Here is a 22072-nt window from a genome sequence, read left to right on the forward strand (position 1 = left end):
CACTCTGGATTCTTTGTTTAGGTCCTCATTTTTCCCTTTTCCTGCGTCCTTGCTTTATCTATCTCTGTTCAATTCGAGTTCTGTGTCATTCTTTTCTCCGTTGTCCCAGTTTTCTTCGGAAATTAGTTCCTCCCATCTGACTGTCTCCAAATCTAAATATTTATTTAAAATATTTTTATATGTCAGACTACTTGTGTCAGGTTCCGTCGAAATATTACTTAGTGGAGTATTAGCCTTTGTACCAAAATGTGCTTCAAATGGTGATACATTAATAGTCTTTTGACGGCATATTCGTTGCTGGTAAATAATTGAATTTATCGATGCTTTCACATTAAATTGATTTCGCACCGCTGTTTTAATACAAGCTAGGCGATTTTTGATTGTTTGTATTAGCCTCTCAACTAAGCCAATTGCTCTGTGATCGTGTATTGGCGCTTCAATTAACTGTATATTATTTTGACTACAGAATGCTTTGATTTGTTGTCCCGTTTGGCATCGAGTTTGATCTAATCTAATTGAACGGGGTATTTTGTGTAGCAAAACATACTCTTGAAGAAATTTCAGAATATTATTTGCATTAGCTCTATCAAATACTTCTGCTGTTGGAAATTTTGAAAATCGATCAATACAAGCCAGAAAGTAAATCTCTCGACTTTTTTCTTGATAAATTGGTCCTCCAAAATTAATTTGAATTTCTTCATTTGGAACTTTGCATAACTTTAATTGTGCCAATTTATTAGCAGGAATAATAGCCTTTAAATTTTTACCAATTTCTACACGGGGATTGCACTTTGCCGTCTTTTTGATTATGTCCCTGTGCATGTACGGCCACCATGCGTGGGTTGCCATATCTGTCATCCCCCATGTTCCAGGGTGAGTGGCATGTATGGCTTCGACGTAGGCATCTTTGATTGCATGAGGGAGAGCTATCCTGTCGTCGATGCAGACACATCCATTCTTGACATGAGGGTCTTTCCAGAATGGGTGTATGTACGGCGATATTTGTTTGCTGGGATCTTCATTTTCAGTTAAGATGCTGTCTCATATCTCCTTTAATATCGCATCTTTGGTGGTGAGTCTGGCCATTAGCGTGCTAGAAAAGATCTTCGAAAGGGCGAAGTTAAATGTATCCAAGTAGAGGTCGTCTACTGAGGGTGACGTTAATGTTGTTGTGTCTGTATTAGGAGTGACGCGTTGCTGGTACCGCTGGAGCTGTCGATGGTCCTGCCTCGTCCGCAAAATCTCACTTTGGAGGGCGTCGATTGCTTGATTTGCAGCAAAGTTTCTTCATCTGAGTTCGAGTGTGACATCATGTAGACTGTTTTCAAATTATTGGCATTTCGCTGAAAATTGTTCAATTGGGATAGCAACTGATCGGTAGGGCGTTTTACAGCACAAAGCGAGTGAGGAATGTTAGCTGTCTCGATTTGGATATTTGAATTTGAGTTATTTGGTGTTGATTTGTTAATTGAGTTATCACTGTCCGTAATTGAAGAATATTCTGGATTTCACGGTGCCAATTCATTGCATAATTTGTTAGTGGAATTTGGAGTATTTGAGGCTTGTTTTGTAAGCGGATTTTGCGCTGCGAAATCGACGTAATTTTCCGCATTTAATAAGAAGCGTTTCGCACTGCGTTTAATCACATCCAATTTTGCTACTATAAATTGCTCGTCATATGCAGATATATTAACAGCGTTTTGTTGCGGGTCGCGAGAAATATAATCTACTAATCCCATTTTTGAGCCAGGGAGATGATCAATTGTAAAATCAAATGCAAGTAGTCGATCTACCCAACGTGTCAATCGACTATTGTAGGATTTGTTAGCTCTATTTTCTCTCATGATTGAAAGAAGAGCCCTGTGGTCAGTTATTACGGTAAATGGTTTGCCGTATAAATAAGACTTAAAATGTTCAACGGACAAGTTAACACCCAACAGTTCGAGCTCATTAATGCTATATCTGTCCTCCACAGAATTCAAAAATTGCGATGCGAATGCCACAGTATGCCAACCATTTGGGTTTCGTTGTTCTAATGCGCACCCCAAACCTTTACGTGAAGCTCCGCGTTTTATACGTGTTTCTAATTCCGGGTTAAAATGCTTATTTTCAGTTGTTTCTGCAATCTTCTCTTTAATTAATGTGAACTGTTTTTCATGTTCATCCGTCCAAATAAATTTTGTATTTTTCTTATGCAGAGGTCGAAGTGGGTAACATAATTGCGACAATTTTGGAACGAATTTTCCGAAGTGATGAACTGAACCCATAAAGGATCTGAATTTTTTGAGATTGGAAGGTGCTGATAATTTTCCAATTACATCTGTTTTATTGGACAATGGTGTTATACCTGTTTGTGTAATATTATGTCCAAGCCATTCGATTTTATCTTTTGCGAAATGACATTTAGCAAGATTTATTCGGAGATTTTCTTGATTTAACTTTAGCAGACATTTTTGTGCTAAATCGAGATGTTTTTCTATGCCTCCTCTGCTCACTATCAATATATCGTCCAAAAAACAGAAAGTATTATCCAGGCCTGCAAGAGTACAATCGCTCGCTTTTTGAAATTCAGCCGGTATATACGTAAGGTCGTAAAATCCAGTTTTAAAACGATATGTGCCGGTCATATCTCCACTTACGAGGTTGAAGTTACAATGGCGGGCCGTATCACTGTGTAAATTGAGTTGGTTGTATGCGTACTGCAAATCAAGAGTCGTAAAATAAGCCGTCTCTTGCGGCGCGGTTGACAGTGTTTGAGAAATCGTTTGAATTGGCGAGTCTATTTTTGGCATTTGATACTTGTTTTTGTGAATAGCTTTATTCAGGATTTTGGAACCTAAAGCTATTTTGATTGATTGATCCCTTTTGACCGTAATGACTATTGGAGAAATAAAAAATTGATCAGAACAATTAGTTAGTTTTTTAATATGTCCTTCGTTTAGCAATTTTTCAAGTTCGATTTTCAGTTTTGGTTGGAGATGAATTGGCACTTTTCTTCCTTTTTGATGTGTAATTCGATAATTTTTGTGGGATTTTGAGTTGACCGTGTGATGTTTAGATTTTCCTATTCGAGAGATAAATTCTGGAAATTCCTTTGCAAACGATTTTGTAATTGAACAAGGTGGTTCTATATTATTGAATTCTGTATTCGGGCAAGGGTTTTGTGATATTGTTATGCCTTATTTTTCGAAGAGGTCTTGTCCGGGAATTGGTCAAAAACCATCAGCTACGACCGTGATTTGTGCTTTCTGAATTTTTCAATCATTACACCGAACTGGCGTTTTTAAAGTGCCTAGAGTTTCGACAATATCATTAGAAAAAGACTTTAATTCTAGTGGTTTTTTCTCCGACCATGGTGATTGCGCACAGTTATACATTATTTCTCTGGCGAGCGACATATTGATGATCGTACAACCGCTACCGGAATCGAGGAGCAGGTGACAATCTGTGTTGCCGATCGTTATTGTCATATTTTGCAATGCTATTGGCGGTGATCTAACGTTTTCTACTGTTTCAACGTAATTGTCGTCCGAGGAATCATAGTCAGAAATAAATTGTTCATTATAATTAATATAATTGACGTTTTAATTTTCGTGACTTGTATTTTGATCTGTATCTTCGGCAGTTTCTACTTTGTTAATACGATTATTTTGACGTGAATTTCGTGCATTATTAAGTTTTTTCTGACATACCTTGGCGAAATGGTTGAGCAAACCACAATGATTGCATTTCTTACCCATATCAGGGCAAACCTGGCGGTGCGTTGTTGTTCAAGATTGACCACGACCTCTACATCGACCAACTGATGCACGGTTAACTGCTACTCAGCCTGACTTATTTCATGTGCACCCGCGCCGCGAAATCGATTGAATGATTGTATTACATTCACCGTATTGCCAGTTGCGCCGTTATTTGATGATATTCTGTGCTGATTCTGATGCCCATTTCCATATTAACTGCAATACTAAGTGCTCTTTCGGGGTCAACTGTGTCGCGGACAAGTTCGCGTTGAATATCATCATCCAACATGTTTGTGATGAAAATGTCCCCAATGATCACCTCTTCACGATTTTCAAAATCGCAATTTTCCGCCAATTCTTTCAAAATGCTGTAGAATTGTTCTAACGTTTAACCTTTTTTCTGCTTTAGTGAGAAGAACACATACCGATCGAATGTAATATTTCTTGAGCAGATAAAAGCTATCTCCATCATCTCCCAAAGTTTGAGGATAGTCAGGTCATAAATATTGTCATGAGGGAATTTTTGTGTTAGTAAGCGTCTTCCTCTGTACCGATGCTGAGGTAGAAAAGAGACACACATTTTTGATCGCAAAGATGCCATGGTCGTTCCCCGCATAGTACTCCCGCTTCTGTTATCTTTTGACTTTTTAAGTCCCACTGCAACTTCAATTGGCTGTTTCGTATCTGACGGTCTCTCTCTGAAGGTCTTTCATTTGTTGCATCTTCAATTGGCATCTCGTATTTTGGTTCTGCTGGCAATCTTACCGCCGTTGGTTTCGGTTGCAGTAGCGTGTCCAGTGTGATATTCTCGCGCGCGAGAATCGCAAGCTTTACTTGAATCCGCCATTTCTCCCATCTGATTGGTGTGTCCGACGTTGGGCGTTCCCAAAATGACTTTATCGACAATGCTGTCTTTCTAGATTCACGAGCTGATTGCGCCATGTCATACAGATTTGCAATCTGTAATCTGGGTTGATTCGCTGTGCCGAATTATTCAATTTACTATTCCAAAATAATTGGTTAATTCGCGGGTCGAATTTACTATTAATTTTGTAGCTGAACGGAAATTAGTCCTATTATTAGACTGGTATTTCGCTTAGCGAAATAGGACTCAAATTTATCTGATACAATTTAATGCTTTGGCTGAGCAAAATCTAGTTTAAGAGAGAGACAACTATTTTGAATTAAGAAAATGAGCAGAATGAAATAAAATTAAAATAACTAAAATTTTTCAACAATTTGATCACGACAATTGAATTCCAATTGCGGCAACTCAAGATCACAAGACGACATGAAAAATTTGAACAGACAAAGTTATCAGGCACAGGATATAAACAAATTGTTAAAACGTGAAAACTCAAGATTTGATCTTCAAACAAGAACTAAAATTATGTTTAAATTAAATTGCGAAGGAAAGTGAACTAAATTAAATTTAACTAACATAACTTGATTTGCTATACCAAATCATTAGCCCCAGAATGAAATGTACTACTATACCACAGTCCTTTAAGTGACGGTTATCTTGAAAGACTCGTGCAAGATAACCTTCGTCTGGCAAGATATTGTAAGATATCCGTCTTCATTTTACAAGATAACCGTCGGAGTTCGACTAGTAGGTTAATTTCCGCAAAATTGTCACTTGGAAAAGCTTTGAGTTGTTTTATTCGTTCATGTTAGATTAACATTTGGACTTGACTACTGAAGCTCGTTTCCTGCAGTGCGGTTTCACCCTGATCGTTGGAATTTTTTCTTGATTACATCCTACACTGTGCGTGAGAGTTTAAACTTCTTTCCTTTTACTAGACTATCTGAAGATTATCGCATGCAACCTTGTCTTCTGCTGAACAGGTCCAGTTTTTATTAATTCTTTTTTGGTGCAACTAGTGACAACGAACTACAAACAACAAGTTAATGCTGCTCTTTGAAGAGAACTCTAAAAACGTTCTCCAGTTTTAAATAATTCTTCTTTGGTGCAACTAGTGACCACGAACTACAAAAATAGAAATTGTAATTTTTTCCGTTACAGAGATATTCGCCCTTCTGTCTGAAATTCAAAACGCAGAAAATGAAATTTTTAAATAAGTTAATGATGCTCTTTGAAGAGAACTCTAAAAATTCAGTCAGAATCAAGTGAGAAGCATTGAGTTTTTCATTGAAGGATAGGCGATTATACATAATTATGCGATTATGCTTTTTTTCAGCCTCCCTTTTTTTTAGAAAAATGTCTTTATGAACAAATAATTGGCGCCAAATAACTGCATTGAAGGAATTGTTTTTGTTTTGATAATAGTTTATGATAAACTCGTTCATTCGGCTATTATTAACTTGCGACAATAAGTTCACGAAAATTATATATGTAACCTTTAAAAAGTTTTTTTCAGCAATATACAATGAAATATTATTTTTACTATTTATTTATTAGTAAAATGTGGAAAATATGTTTTGCACCGCCTTGTTTGAAAGTAAAATATTGGCCCTCAGTGTCACTAAGTCTTGAAATGCCAAACCTTGAAGACGCTTTACTAATTCACTAAAATTGGAGGCAAACTAAACAATTAAATGAATTTGCGAAACCATTTGTTCGCATTATTGATATTGTTGCCATTTAATTGAAGTGGGTAATTTTTTATTAAAACTGGGGAAAACCACTAACTTATTTATTTCAAATTCTCATTATATATTTTTTGTTCAGCTCCTATGGTAAATGATCCCCTTGTCTTTTTGAAAAATAAAGTGAAGAAGCCATTATAAGAGGCACTAAAAGCTTTTGTAAAGAGAACAATTTTTGTAAGAATTGACTTTTTTCTTCAGTGAGGAAAAACTATCGCCATTTAAGGAATATTTATATTCTCATTCTTTGCAAACAACATGCTTTATTGTTTATCTTCTTCTACAAATTTTATTGGCAGCAGTTTTAGTTTCCATCAATTTAAAAGATTTCTACCTCATCAAATTCTCTATGTTTTTCCTCTCTATTTTGAGTGAAAAAATCTTCATCTCGTTAATAAAAGTCATTACAATATTCAGCCTGTAATGAATGTTACCGCAAATATCACGGACGATTACTTGATTGTCGGGGAAGATTTTTATGATTATCTAGACTTGGCCAACCAAATTCTGGGAAAGGGGATAGTTCCTACTGTGAGTATAATTGGGATAATGTGTAACTTCCTTACTATTCTGATAGTGTACTTGTATGGGATTGATAGAGCACCCTTAGTATTTGTAGTACACGTATCATTGGCTGATTTCCTCACCACTTTCTGTAACGGACTTCTCGTTGTAAGGTAAGTGATTTGTTTGCTTTTTTAAACATTGTAATAACAATCATAGTTAAAAATTTTTAGAAAAAATGTTTTTAATTCATTATTGTGCAATTTTGAACAGTATACAATTTCTGCTATGGTTATTGTCTTTAAAAATTGCAAACAATATTTGCAATCGAACAGCTTTCTTAAAACGTTAAAACCCAACGTGATACATCTTGCTGAGAAAAAAAAGATCTTGATGATGGTTGCGTTTGTTCGTAGATATGGTTTTGCGCCTCAAATGTTTACAAAAATGTGCCTGCTGAAATTTACAGTGCAATTTTAAATTTTGAGAATGTCAATTAATTGGAAACCAATAAACTTCAAAAGCTCTGACAAAAAAATTGGCTGTAATTCTTAGAATTAGTTTGGAATGCTCGTTTTTGTGCCACATTCGTCTTAATAGCTAACAAATATTCAGTTAAAATTATGAATCAGTTCGGTTAATGAATTAGTTTTTTGTCAAAGAATACGGTTTTCAATTCTATTTTCTACGGTAGAAATTTTTATGAGTTTCTTGTGTTCTACCGTGTTGTGCTCAATTGCGATGGGTGTATCCAATTGAGCCGCGAATGCTTTATTTCAAATCTGAGTAGACAATTGCGCCGCAATTGGCAAACCAATTTCTACTATCAGAATTTCTAGTTTCTAGAGTAGTCAATCGCGATGCGATTGGCACTTCTCAACTTTACTGAGTTTAATTTGAAAAGCAAATTGCTAGATTTAAATTGAACTGAGTTGTATCGTTGCATATGAGAGAGTGAGTTTAAATAAGCACAATTTAATAAGCAAAAGTTTTGTTCAACATGATCACGAAAAAGGAAGTAACTTACATGATTTGTTTAAAGTATGAACAGATAATTTCCTGTGCTGTGGAGACAGTATGAACAGACATCAGATGACTAAATTTGGGAGGAAGTGAAGTTAACTAGAATAGGAGTAGCAGTTGCCCTTCAAATGGAAAAAAGTAATAAACATGAACTAAATACGGTCATGGATATGTGAAGAGTATCCATTGCCTTATGACATTTCCCCCTCTTGGGAGAAAAGAAATTAGTATTTAAAATCAGAAAATTAATAAATATTCACCGGTTACATAAGTATTAAAATATTAAATAATAAGTAAAATTTAAAAGTTTATGAAGTTTGACTGAGTTTTCTATTCTGTTTCCGAATTTTCCTCATTCTCTGCTTGAAGCACTGTCATTTCCCTTGAGATATTCTGAGAGTCCTCGATCCATTCATTTGAACTTCTTATGGAAGTTTCTCCGATATCCTGATGCATATCCGCTGAATATCCTTCAGTATTTCTGACTTTCTCCACAGTTTTTTGGGAATATTTCTTTTTCAATGTTCTTTTACTTTTCCGCACTGAAGATGTGTCTGGATCCGAAGTGTCACTGATCGTGAGTTGTCTCTTGCTTGATTTTCTAAGTATTGGTGTGGGTGCTTTTGTCGAATCCATTGGCGTCGCAGATGGTCCAGCTGCATTACGGTTGGTTGGTGGTGGCGCGATTGGAGCAATTGGACTAAATTATAAGATTTGGGTCAAGTCTGGTCGATTAATAAAGGCCTCATCATATTTAGGATTCCTCTCCGGGATTCTCATTTTGAGAGATCGGGCTACGTTGCTTGCGGATGGTATGCATGATCTGCCTGAAGAGATTACACTGACGTCATCGGCCTGTTTTCGGTTGCGTTTGATTTTCTTGTCTCCCGTAATTTTTCTGATTAAATCTCGTTTGTGTTTATGGATCTTCTGCTCAATAGTTTTTCGTTTATTTTTTCGGTCTTCACTCGATATACTGCGTCAAATCTGTGTGTCTTTCCGCTCTCGTGCCAAATTTTGCTATGTCTGAATTTCTTACTCGCACCTCCTGTCTATTTGGCTCCTTGATTACGCTTGTCTTAGGGCTCAGTTTACAAACTGTACTCCCGGGTGCAAGTACTTCATACAAACCATCAAGGTTTTTCTTCTGCCTCTGGTTTTCGTGAAGCTTTCGAGCCAATTTTACTTTGACACTTCGTTCTGAGCAGGGAATTGGACTGGAAATTCCTTCCGATCTGATTAAACGTTGTTCGTCGTCGTTCACTTTTTGTTCCTCCAATCTGGCTCGAGAACTTTCTGCACCAATGACTCTTTCAATTTCTGTATCTGAACAGAGGGCCGTGTCTGCCCACTGATCCTTGATAGATACGATCGACCCGGAATCGTATCTTCGTCTAAACAATGTTTAATTATTGCATTATAATTGAGATTTTTACTGTTAGATTTAGTGGTGATGTTAGATATAGGTGTGTTAAATTTTCTACCAAAGTGTGCCTCAAATGGTGTGATGTCTATTGTTTTTTGCTTTGATATTCTTAGTCGTTGTATTATTGCCTTAAGTGAATTTTCTAAGTAAATTTTTTGTTTCATTGTGATTTCATGCAAGATAATTGTCGTTTTATTGTTTGAATAAGACGTTCTACTAATCCAATTGCTCTGTGATCATTTGCTGGTGCATATATAGGTGTAATGTTATTTTCTGTACAGAATGTTTCAAACTTTTTTTCCTGTAAAACATCTAGCTTGATCTAATCGAATAGTTCTAGGTACTCCGTGTTGATATAAGTAATTATTTAAGAATTTGATTACATTTGAACCAGACGCGTTATTTACTATTTCTGTTGTGGGATATTTTGAATATCTATCTATGCTTGTAATAAAATATTGTTCTATCCCTTTTTCATTCAATATTGGTCCGCCAAAATCTACTTGTATTTCGTCATTTGGTTCAATGCATTTTGGTAAAGGTGCCCATTTGCGGTGCGAAATCACTGATTTAAGGTTCTTACCAATCTCCATGCAGTACATCTCGGTGGATATACAGCCACCAAATCTTTTGCACGAGAGATAGCATGGCAAAACTCCCGCGATGCGTAGAGTGGATATCCTCCAGTACTGCATCTTTGATTGATTTTGGAATGGCTATCCGCTCGTCCAAACACACGCAGCCATGCTTTACGCTCAAATCCCGCCAATAGGAAAAGAGATAAGGACTTATCTCTCTAAGCCTGTCTGGGTCATCGTGGATTACGCAATCCCTAACCTCCTTGAGGATTGCATCTTTACCAGTTAAAATGGGAAGAAATTTCCGGCTGAAGACTTTGTTAAGGGTTTCAGTAAATAAAATGTCATCCGTTTCCTCAATCATGCTGCCAGTCGGTGTCTCAGTATTTGGGGAAGTATTCGTTCCGGCTGTAGATGGAGGGGTGTCTGAGAATGTCACCCTTGCTTTCGTTGGTGTGGTTTTTGATCGCGGAGCTTTGACTTTCGACATTTTGCTTATGTGGTTGACTGAATTATTCGAGTTAATCAGTTTATTTTGTTTATTTAATGTGTAGTGATTTGTAGGTTTGTTTTGGGCAAAAAGTGAGTGATTCTTGTGCAAATGGTATTTATACTTTGGAATTTGTGTTTTCGCGCTAAATTTAGCGTTATTAGGTGGATTATTTGACTTAATACCAATAATGGGCTTTATTGGGTATAAATCTTCAGAGTCTTCACATTCTTTACTGTCTGACATTTGCACCTCTTTTGCAGCAAATTTGTTAATGGAATGTGAATTATTAACTTTGCAGTTATTTGGTGCAAATTGTGATTTTATAACTTTAGGTGACATTTGCAATGCGAATGGTTGCTTTAAATACGGATTAATTTTAGAATTAGTTAGTGTTAATTGCGTCACGAATGGTGCTTTCAGTGGTGAAAGGAGTGATTGTGATGCAAATGCTTCATTGCTAATTTGTGAACTAGTATTAAGTGATGTATGTAACTGCGGCGCGAATGGTCGTTTTAACTTGCGTGAAGAGAAATGTGACCTTAAAAAGCTACTAAATTTGTTAGTTGCATTTTGTTTATTTGAAATCAGATGTTTCATGGAATCACGAATTTTTGATATTGTTGCTACTACAAAGTGCTCGTCATATGTAGATATCTTTTTAGCTCTCGCAAATGGGTTTCTTGAGATGTAGTCTACGAGACCCATTTTTGCACCTGGCATATGTTCAATTGTGAAGTTGTACGGAATTAGTCTGTTTATCCATCGTGATAATCGGCTGTTATACAATTTGATTGATCTGTGCTCTTTGAGTATGGATAGTAGAGCTCTATGGTCTGTTACTACTGTAAAATTTTTCCCGTACAAAAAGTATTTAAAGTAGTCAATTGACCAAACTATTCCCAATAACTCCAATTCATTAACACTATAGCGTTCCTCTGATGAATTTAGAAATCGTGACGCGAATGCTATTGGCTTCCAACCGTCTGGTGTATTTTGTTCAAGTGCTGCTCCCAATCTGGAACGTGAGGCATCACATTTAACTCGGACATCAAGTTTTGGGTTATAATGGCTATTTTCTGTGCTGTTGGCAATTTTTTCTTTGATTAAATTTAAAGGTTTAGTGTGCTCTGTTGTTCAGATAAAATTTGCTGATTTTTTTAGAAGTGGTCTAAGTGGGTGCAAGGTGTGGTATGAACTTACCAATATAGTGTACTGACCCTAGGAAGGATCTAAGGCGTTTTAGTGTTGTTGGTGGTGGTATTGTTAAAATTGCTGCAGTTTTACTTTCTAGAAGTGATATTACAGTTTGTGTAAACTTATAAACTAGCCATTCAATTTCGGTTTTTGCGAAATGACATTTCTGAAGATTAATTCTTAAATTATCTTCGTCTAGCTTTTTCAAACTTTTGATAACATATGCCAAGTGGTCTGCTTCAGTGCCAGTACTAACGATTATGATATCGTCTAAAAAACAATATGTGTTTTGTAGACCTATTAGTGTATAGTCCATAGCTTTCTTAAATTCTGCTGGCATATCTCTAAGACCATAAAATCCGGTTTTGAATCTATATGTACCAGTAGATTCTCCACAGATGAAGTTAAAATTATAATGTTTTGCAGTGTCGTGGTGTAATTTTAATTGGCTATATGCATACTTTAAGTCTAATGTGGTGAAATACGCTTGTTGGGCGTTTCGTGTGTTGGTAAGGTGTTGTGATATGGTATCAATTAACATTTCAATGTTGGGCATTTGATAATTATTTTTATGTATTGCCTTATTTAGTACTTTAGAATCTAATGCTAGTTTTATTGATTGGTCTTTCTTTTCTGTGATTACGATCGGAGATATGAAATGTTCGTCGGAGCAACTAGATAGTTTTTCAATATGGCCTTCAGTCTGTAATCTTTCTAATTCTGCCGACACTCTAGGTTGTAGATTTATCGGAACTCGTCGACCTTTTTGATGCTTTGCTGTAAACTTTTGGTGAAACTTTGATCTCGCTACATGTGTTTTGGACAAACCAATGCTTGATACTAAATGAGGAAATTGCGTCGCGATTGTCTCTTTAATTTTACATGTAGAACTATTAAGGAGGTTATTTGCACATTTACCATTTTTTGGTTGTTGTTGTACCACCGCAAGTCCAAGGGTTTCGAACAGGTCTCTCCCGATGATGTTTTTGTGACCATCTTCTGATGCAGTCAACATTGCTGCTCTATCTTTCCAAATGTTGTATACAATTGTGGTCTCCAGAAGCCCAAGAACTTTTATTGGCTCGTTTGAGAATGTTTTGAGGTTCCTTCTGTCTTGCTTGTCTATCCACTTCACAGATTTTGTGGTTCGAAGGATTTGGTTTGCCAATGTTTTCGTTATGAGGCTAACTGTACTCCCAGAATCGATCATTGCATGTGCTTTAACTTCTCCAAGTTGTACCTCAACATTTAACGGTTCAAGTTGATGTGCTGAGTCAGATGAAATTGCCGCCACGTAATCATCAGAATCACTGTCATAGTTCGAGTCATACACCTGTTCATACAATTGTTGATAGCTGGATATGTAATTGACGGATTGTTCGTCATCACTCTTTTCAGGAGACTGGTCAATTTGATTGACATTCGTTTGTTGGGTTTTCTGGGTTTGTCCCTGTGACTGTTTCGGTTTTCGGCATTTTCTTGCAAAATGGCCAATTATTCCACAATTATTTCATTTCTTTCCATTCGCGGGGCAAATCTGCTTATGGTTATGACTCCAACGAAGGCCGCAATTCATACAGATACTTGTGTATTGATAGTTCTGGGGCACAGTTGCGTATCGTGGGAAATCTCGCTTAGTTTGTGGAGCATTCGCTTTGCGATTGCGTATTTGGTTACTGTTGATTGCATTCACAGAGTTTGTACCCGACAACAAATTCTGGTTGATTTTTTGTTGATTCTGCGCCCCCATCTCCATTTGAATAGCTGTCTCCAGTGCTTTAGACGGTTCGATTGTTTCTTTTAACAGTTCTTTTTGGGTCTCGTGATCGATCATATTCAATATGAATGCATCACGAATCAAGGTAGTTTCTTCACTACCGAGACTACAGTTTTCAACTTGTTCTATGAGACGGCCGTAGAAGCTTTCCACAGATTCACCTTTTTGCTGCTTAAAAGAATAGAAAACAAAACGATCATAAGTTATGTTTCGAAATTTCGTGAAAGAATCCTCCACCGCTTGCCATAGTTCCTTGAACGGTTGTTTTTCTATTTGAAAATGGGGATTTTTACTTTTGAAAATTCGTCGTTCCTCCGTACCAATACTCAAATCAAATAGAGATATCGATTTTTGCTCACATATTCACCACGTTTTATCTCCATAAAAGATCCCAATTTCCTCAATCTTTTTACAGCGATTTTGCCAGTTTACCTTTAGTTGTTGATTCCGAACTTTTCGATCCCTTTCCGTCTCGTGTGTATGGTTTTCCACTGGTTCCTCATAGATTGGTTGGGGCGGGTAGGTTACCGCTGCTGGTGGATCGTTCAATAGATTGTCAAGTTGGATTCACTCTTTAGCTAGCAGGGCCAGTTTCTACTGTTGGGTCCATTTGTCCCACGTCAGAGGAGGTGTTGCTGTCGGCTTTTTCCAGAATGCCTCTATGTGAAGAAGTGTCTTCTTAGATTCCGTTGCTGACTGCGCCATGTTGTACTCAATTGCGATGGGTGTATCCAATTGAGCCGCGAATGCTTTATTTCAAATCGAGGTAGACAATTGCGCCGCAAGTGGCAAGCCAATATCTATTATCAGAATTTCTAGTTTTTAGAGTAGTCAATCGCGATGCGATTGGCACTTCTCAACTTTACTGAGTTTAATTTGAAAAGCAAATTGCTAGATTTAAGTTGAATCGCGATGCGATTGGCACTTCTCAACTTTACTGAGTTTAATTTGAAAAGCAAATTGCTAGATTTAAGTTGAACTGAGTTGTAGTGTTGCAAATGAGAGAGTGAGTTTAAATAAGCACAATTTAAGAAGCAAAATTTTGTTTAACATGATCACGAAAAAGGAAGTAACTTACAAGATTTGTTTACAGTATGAACAGATAATTTCCTGTGCAGAGAGTATGAACAGACATCAGATGACTAAAATTGGCAGGAAGTGAAGTTAACTAGAATAGGAGTAGCACTTGCCCTTCAAATGGAAATAAGTAATAAACATGAACTAAATACGGTCATGGATATGTGAAGAGTATCCATTGCCGTATGACATACTTATTTGGTTGTTTTTCGTTTCGAATTTCATGCTTGCAGCTTTTTAAAGCAAAAAGATCTCATATGTGGTGTTTTGAGAATCTTCAAAACAGCCTCTGCATAGAAAAGCTACCCAAAAAAATTTTTAGTTCAAAGTATTGAAAACTTGAGCAGTCTGCCCACTAATTGCAGTTTTGATGGGTATTAATTGAGTTAATTTGATAAGCAAAATCATTTTTGTTAACGTTCGTTTTCTTCGTCCTGACTGAAGGAGGGCATAAATGGTGATGTCTTGCCTTAACCTTTTCTTTTTGGTTTTAATTTCAAATTTATACACCTAGGATGGCACGAAAAATTGTCACTACTAATTCTGATACATTATAGTTTTTTCGCGGGCACTTTAAAAATTGTAAGAGAATGGCAGTTTTTACTAGAAGATTTCTAAAATACACATATGTTTCTCTGTAGACTATAAATATATTATTGGCGCCTTGATCTTACAATTTTTATCTTGCATACACAGTAAAAGGAATCAACATATTAACATAATTTCGCATCAGGCCCTTGCGAGCATTCCCTAGATGTGTCCTGTTGGGGCAAAAACACATATAATGGTTTTAAAAAGATCAAGTAAAAGGCCTTTATATCGTTTTTAACCTGATGTGTTCAGTTGAGGACGAAAACCCATAAAACAGTTTTTTTTATAAAAAATCATTAAAAAAACAAATCTGAAAGCTTCAAAATCATTTAAACCGTTATGTGTGACTTTGGGGACGAAAACCTATAAAGCAGTTTATAAAAATCATTTGAAAAAGAAAAAAGATCTGAAAGGCTCAAGAAATCAAAGATAGGGGCACAAATGCTACAGTTTGAATATATTCCCTATTTTTTTCCGAGCCAAACCAACCTGATAATGAAACAAATTAAATTGACGGTTCACCAAAACAATACCTTGGAGTAAAGTTCCTGTAATCAAATATTCACTGCAGAATGCTGAAACTGAAAAGAAGTTCTAAAACAACTGCTCAAAAAGCCTCTGAAATTGTAATATGAGAATAGTACAAAAACAAAAATACCTGATGGTAAATTTAATTCCCAATGGAACTTTATTTGTAGAAGAATTACTTGTAAAAAAAAGTGCTGTCAACCAACCTCACATGAACAAGTTTTTTATCCCTTAGAAAAATAATTTTCAAAAACTACCGTGAAAACCACAATAAGTTTTAACCTGCTCTTCAATTTTGCTCTTCAAGATTCCAGGAAAAATATCTTTTTCTCGTGAGGCATTTGACTTCATATCATGTGAGAATTGAAGTAACCGATTAAGGGAAAAGATCACTATTACACCTCTTCTATTTATAAAATTGGTTCTGTTGAAAGGTTCATGTGTTTCCAACCTTTAACTAAATTTCTACTTCATTTAATGATTGCGTCTTCATTTTTGGTGCCAAAATAGTTCTTCAAAGACTCATTTTTTTCTTATGAAAAAATTCAGTTAGTTTAACTTTTGGGGATCTCGCTTCACCCTAAATCTAATTATCAATTTTTGTCAGTGTGTATGTTCCCCTAATTTGTCTCCAGAAAAAGGGTGTTGTGCTGTGTGAACAGCATGAGCAATTAAAATTTTTAAAAAGATTTCTATAAAGTTATAGAAGAAATTTCGAGAAAATATATTTTTTGAACTTTTTTGACATATGTTTATGGTGTTCTTTTTCTTTCTTTTGTTAAGATTCCAAGGTTATGTGACTGCAGATTTCGTTCAGTTTTTCATTTCTTTTCTTGTTAAATACTTGGAAATATGTATATCAAGAAATTGCAGAGCTTCAAATTTCATAACCGACAGCATAATGAATCTGCTTGAAAAAAGTCAAATAAAAAAGCCTATTGGACATGTCATTATATCAATAAAAGTGTCACTTTTTTCATACATTTAGGAAAAATTTCACTCATAAGTCAGAGAACACAATAGGTCACCTGGTTGGTAATTTTACCCATTTTTTTTCAGTTTTCCCAATTGGAACTGGTTTGATCCTACAAACTACAGCAACTTTTCGTGTCAGTTAATAAACTACACCTTGGCCACTCTCAGTTTTGCAGCCCAAAACGAAGTGGTTCTGATGAGTCTTGACCGATTCCTCGCGGTCTCCTACTCCAGGTACCAAGAAAAATTGATGCGAAACCTCCGCTACCCGAAGATATGCACAATGGTCAACTATATCATAGCTTCGATAATTAGCATTCCTGTGATGTTCATGGTCACTTTTGACGATGAGACTCAATTCTGTTTCGGAAACGATTTTGCTGATCAGCTTTATGGACAAATTTACAGACTCGGAGCTGTGTTTTTACTATTTACGGCTCTGCCTTGCACTTTTCTCATAGCTTTCAACGCATATACCGTCTACAAAATTAGGTAAGATTTATTTTACTGTATTTCGCTGACCTTTCTACTCTCTTTTGATTAAGTATCAAATTCAGCCGAAAAAATTTGCACAGTCATGTAAATTTGGCACATTAAAAAAAATTAGGACGTGATTCATTTACGGGTAACTTGCGGATCATGATCATTGTCATGACTAAAAGTTTTGAAGGCAAAATCGTCAGTAGGATCTACAATTTTGGTTTGCTACATGTTTAAGTATACTTAAACTTGGACTTTTTAACTGGACTTGCTAAATGTAACATGTAGAGTGAGCAGCACGTCTGAGGTGGGACCTATATTAGGATTTTTGCAAACTTTTCTGCTTATATTTGCGCGCGATGTAGATTGTAATGTTCATAGGTACGTTCTAACAACTGACTTAAAACACTAAAATAAAAACGTAGAACAAATTTTTTAAATGTTTCGACACAGCAGGAAAAAGCCGGAGTCAGATAGGTATATAAGGTGTGAAAAAAAGACTAGTGCAAAATAAGAGGTAGTCACTACATAATGGTGCTAGCAGTGAATACCTTGTCGTTTCATTTGCTGCACGTCGTCATTTTTTAAATGTACCTAGAAAAAACAGAATAATGAAAAAACTTTCTGATTGTTTTAAATGGCGTCTGGCTTTGAAAATAGATAAAAAGATTAAATTCAAACATTGGATCGCATGTTTTCAAAAAAATGTGATATGCTATAATTTTAATTTGTAGTTCCCAGAGGTTCGTGGCAGAGCAAATTAGCGCTGAATCAGTCTGGAGACATTCTGTTTGTTAGGATGGCCAGTACTCTGTTCATGTCACAAATTACACTGGCCGGTTTTGAGTTTTGAGTGAAACTCACTTCATGAAAAACAATAGATTCAGCTTAACTCCCGACAACATGGTTTGATTTATATGTGATTCAAACTTCTGCATGGATACTTGTAACTTTTAATTTACGTAGCAAGTCCTAACCACTAAGCTAATTGGGTTTTGTGTAGCTGATGTATAAGTAGTGTGTATACTACTATAAAAATTGCCAGTTACAAGATAGAAATGAATGACATCGTTCTACTCAGATATAATTTTGGGGTATGAGTACTTTTCAGACTATACAGGATAAACTTAGCTCTACGTCCTCAATATAATTATAACGAAGAAAAACTGCACAAAAAAAACTTCTGGAGATGCAATCTTTCAGAACTGAATTAATTCGTAACTCTGAAATGCTCTGAGACCCAAGTCAGGGTCAAATTTTTCTTTGGACTTTAGTTGACACAGAAAAGGACGCATCAGTATCTACTGGTCTCATGAATTGGATTTTGATTGGAATTTATATTGTCAAACTGTGTTTAGTACAAAAAAATTGACCTGTATGGTATTGGGAAACATAAATGGCAGAGAACTTAAAATAATCTTACAGGTATCTTACGGCGTATTTTAACGGTTTGTGTTAGATGTTACAATAAAAAAATCAAATGAGACACAAAATTGCACGTCTTGTGTACTTAGTTGTCTTTTAAAAAGATTTAAAAAAATTTTGCATCAAAATTCTTAATATCTGAAATCAAGAACTCAAGAAAGTATCAAAAAAACTAGCAGAATTTGACAAACAGGAAATGAATTAGAAATCTGATTGAATCATGTAACTCTGAGAATTCCATTAATTGATTTTCTTCAATTGCTTGCCTCTGCTTGCGAGCTGCAAAATGTACACGAAAACTTGAACAGTGAGGTATGAAGTACTGCGAAGGGACAAAATTACCTGACTAAAACTACAAGGTAAATAAATCATCAAAAAAAATTGCTCAAGGATTGAGGAACGCCAAGAAAATTTAACAAGGAAAAACTTCAATTTCTTTTATCAGATATATTATCAAATTAAGAACCATTCAATCGCTCTCTCTCTCTCTATTTCTCTCTCTCTCTCTATATATATATATATATATATATATATATATATATATATATAATGTGAGAATTACTAAAGACTATATGTAATATCTGTTTGTTTATCAACCAAACCCATGTTCTACTCTTGTTTCCTGTTTTGGTCTTTTGTGTATTACAAAATTCAGACTACAATCGGTTCTAAAATATCTCAATTTCTTGAATTGTTTTTTAAAATAAATATGTCACTACGACTTCTTTTCGAATAAATTTGAAACCAGGAAAATTTCTTTCTTACATATATTTAATGATATTTACTGATTCAAGAAGGTTTTCAATTGATTTCTTAGTGTTAAATATATGAAATGCAACCAACTTGAATCCTTCTTTGTTAAAAAAAATTGGTGATTTTCATTTTTGCCATTGCTTCGAAAAGTTTTCGTTCCTCAGAGTTTTCAAATATTTAGATTACATTAGCTCTGCCCTTTTTATTCTTTTTGTAAACTTTGTTATTGTAAACTTTTTTCCAATCCCAGTCTTGTGAACTCTTCCACTGCCAGGCTCTGTCAATTGTTCTCAATTATACTATTTTTTTCTCCCTCTCACAATAAGGATTTCTAATTTTTTTCTTTTCAAAATTTTGTCTGTATTATCCTTCTGGTATTATTATGTTGGTGATATTATTATTATTATTATTATTATTATTATTATTATTACTATTATTATTATTATTATTATTATTTTTATTATTATTATTATTATTATTATTATTATTGTTATTATTATTATTATTATTATTATTATTTTTATTATTATTACTATTATTATTATTATTATTATTATTATTATTATTACTATTATTATTATTATTATTATTATTATTATTATTATTATTATTATTACTATTATTATTATTATTATTATTATTTTTATTATTATTATTATTATTATTTTTATTATTATTATTGTTATTATTATTATTATTATTTTTATTATTATTACTATTATTATTATTATTATTATTATTATTATTATTATTATTATTATTACTATTATTATTATTATTATTATTATTATTATTATTATTACTATTATTATTATTATTATTATTATTATTATTATTATTATTATTTTTATTATTATTATTATTATTATTATTATTATTATTATTATTATTATTATTATTATTACTATTATTATTATTATTATTAATATTATTATTATTATTATTATTATTATTATTATTATTATTATTACTATTATTATTATTATTATTATTATTATTATTATTATTATTATTATTATTATTACTATTGTTATTATTATTATTATTATTATTATTATTATTACTATTTTTATTATTATTATTATTATTATTATTATTATTATTATTATTATTATTATTATTATTATTATTATTATTATTATTATTATTATTATTATTATTATTATTATTATTATTATTATTATTATTATTATTATTATTATTATTATTATTATTATTATTATTATTATTATTATTATTATTATTATTATTATTATTATTATTATTATTATTATTATTATTATTATTATTATTATTATTATTATTATTATTATTATTATTATTATTATTATTATTATTATTTAGATGCAGCAGAAGAACACGGCGACGAAACGAGGAGAAAAACAACACACATTCTAGCGACGACACAGAGTACTGGATTAGTATTGGTTCAATCTACTTATGTATATCTTATCTGGTTTTCACGTCCGCAAGCGCCGTTTTCCAGTTTTTGAGGCAGAGAACCGCAGAAGCCCTACGAGCAAACCGGGAAAAATTGGAATTTTATCTACCTTACATGAATTTGTACCGAAATTTCAGTGTTCTTTGTGTGGTGTTTTACATGTCTTTCGCATTCGTAGTTTACATCATTCAGAACAAAAACCTGCGTAAAATAATTTTGGAAATTTTGTATATTATTTTCACAGGCGACTATCCCCCGAACTCGGTTGAAAATGAAGAGCAGCGAAAACAGCAATCAGCTCAAAATCAAGTCGAGACAAATGGGCATTCTGACAAGGGAGATGTTCAAATAAAGGGAAATGTTCCGTTCCCCGACAGAACCTAAATAATTGAAGTTTTCACCCCATGAAAATGGTTGTATTTATTGATTGTAATAGCCACTCCATTATCTTATGAGGCTTTAGAAACAATTAACAATACAAAAAATCAAAACAAGCAGCAGTTTCGGGTCCTTACAATTATAGTCCCCCTACAAAAATACAACAATCATGTAGTGCGGCAAGGGGGGGGGGGGTTAACCGGGTTGACCAAACTTACTTACCATAAATCGGACCATATATGGTCCATAATAGTCCATGCAAATTACCGTTTTTTCCATATATGGGGTCCTTTTATGGAAAATAAGTTTTCCAAACAGAACAATTTTTTTGCTCCCATGGCTGTACAAGAATGAAACAGTGCACCCTGCCATATATGACTCGTTTTATGGTTTGTAAGTTTCCATTTATGTTCGTTTTATGGTTGTTAGGTTTGCATATCCGGACCGTTTTACGGTCAATAAGTTTCCATATATGGGTTGTTTTATGATTGGAAAGTTTCCATATATGGTCCGCTTTATAATTGGTAAGTTTGGTGAAAAGACCTAAAAAGAAAATAGAGCTAACTTCTGCCAGAAAAGTCTCAAAGTCATGTTGAAAAACCGATTTATTGAGACTTTTCTAGTATGTTCTGCTTTTGTTGCCCTCCACCATTTTCGTTCCTGGCTTGGGACCGGCAGTGGCGGAGTTACGAAAATAGTTATTGGAGAACTGAGCAGAGCACTAGGTAAAAAAACCAAGGCTAAAACTCTCTCCGTTTAATCGCTTATTCTGTCTACTATTAACCAAAAACACTTCCAAAATTCTGGAATAAACCTACATTTACGATTAGACTGAGACTTTAAATTTGCACCGTAAAATGGTTCATAAACAATTTTTTATGGCGTTTTATGGTAATTAAGGCACCATAAAAGTATTTTTTTGTCTTTTGACGTTTTATGATTCCAAAACTGCATATAAAGTTGATTTGAAAACTAAATGGGCCTATTATAATGCTGATTCTTTATGTAAAATTTTTTACCATAAAAGGGTCCTGGGATGTAATTTTTAAGGCGTTTTATTGTAATTAAGGCACCACAAA

The 22072-nt window shown here is 34.2% G+C and overlaps 1 long non-coding RNA gene across 1 annotated transcript; it reads left to right on the top strand.

Moving 5' to 3' along the window:
- The first annotated feature begins 6952 nt into the window (after positions 1 to 6952).
- Positions 6953 to 20649, top strand: LOC142340717 (uncharacterized). The gene is made up of 3 exons (XR_012759079.1): positions 6953 to 7027; positions 16601 to 17008; positions 20519 to 20649. It is a non-coding gene; the product is annotated as an uncharacterized LOC142340717 (long non-coding RNA).
- Positions 20650 to 22072: the final 1423 nt, after the last annotated feature.

The sequence above is a fragment of the Convolutriloba macropyga genome, chromosome 6 (genome assembly GCF_964194025.1).
Source record: "Convolutriloba macropyga chromosome 6, txConMacr16.3, whole genome shotgun sequence".
Classification (NCBI taxonomy): Eukaryota; Metazoa; Xenacoelomorpha; order Acoela; family Convolutidae; genus Convolutriloba; species Convolutriloba macropyga.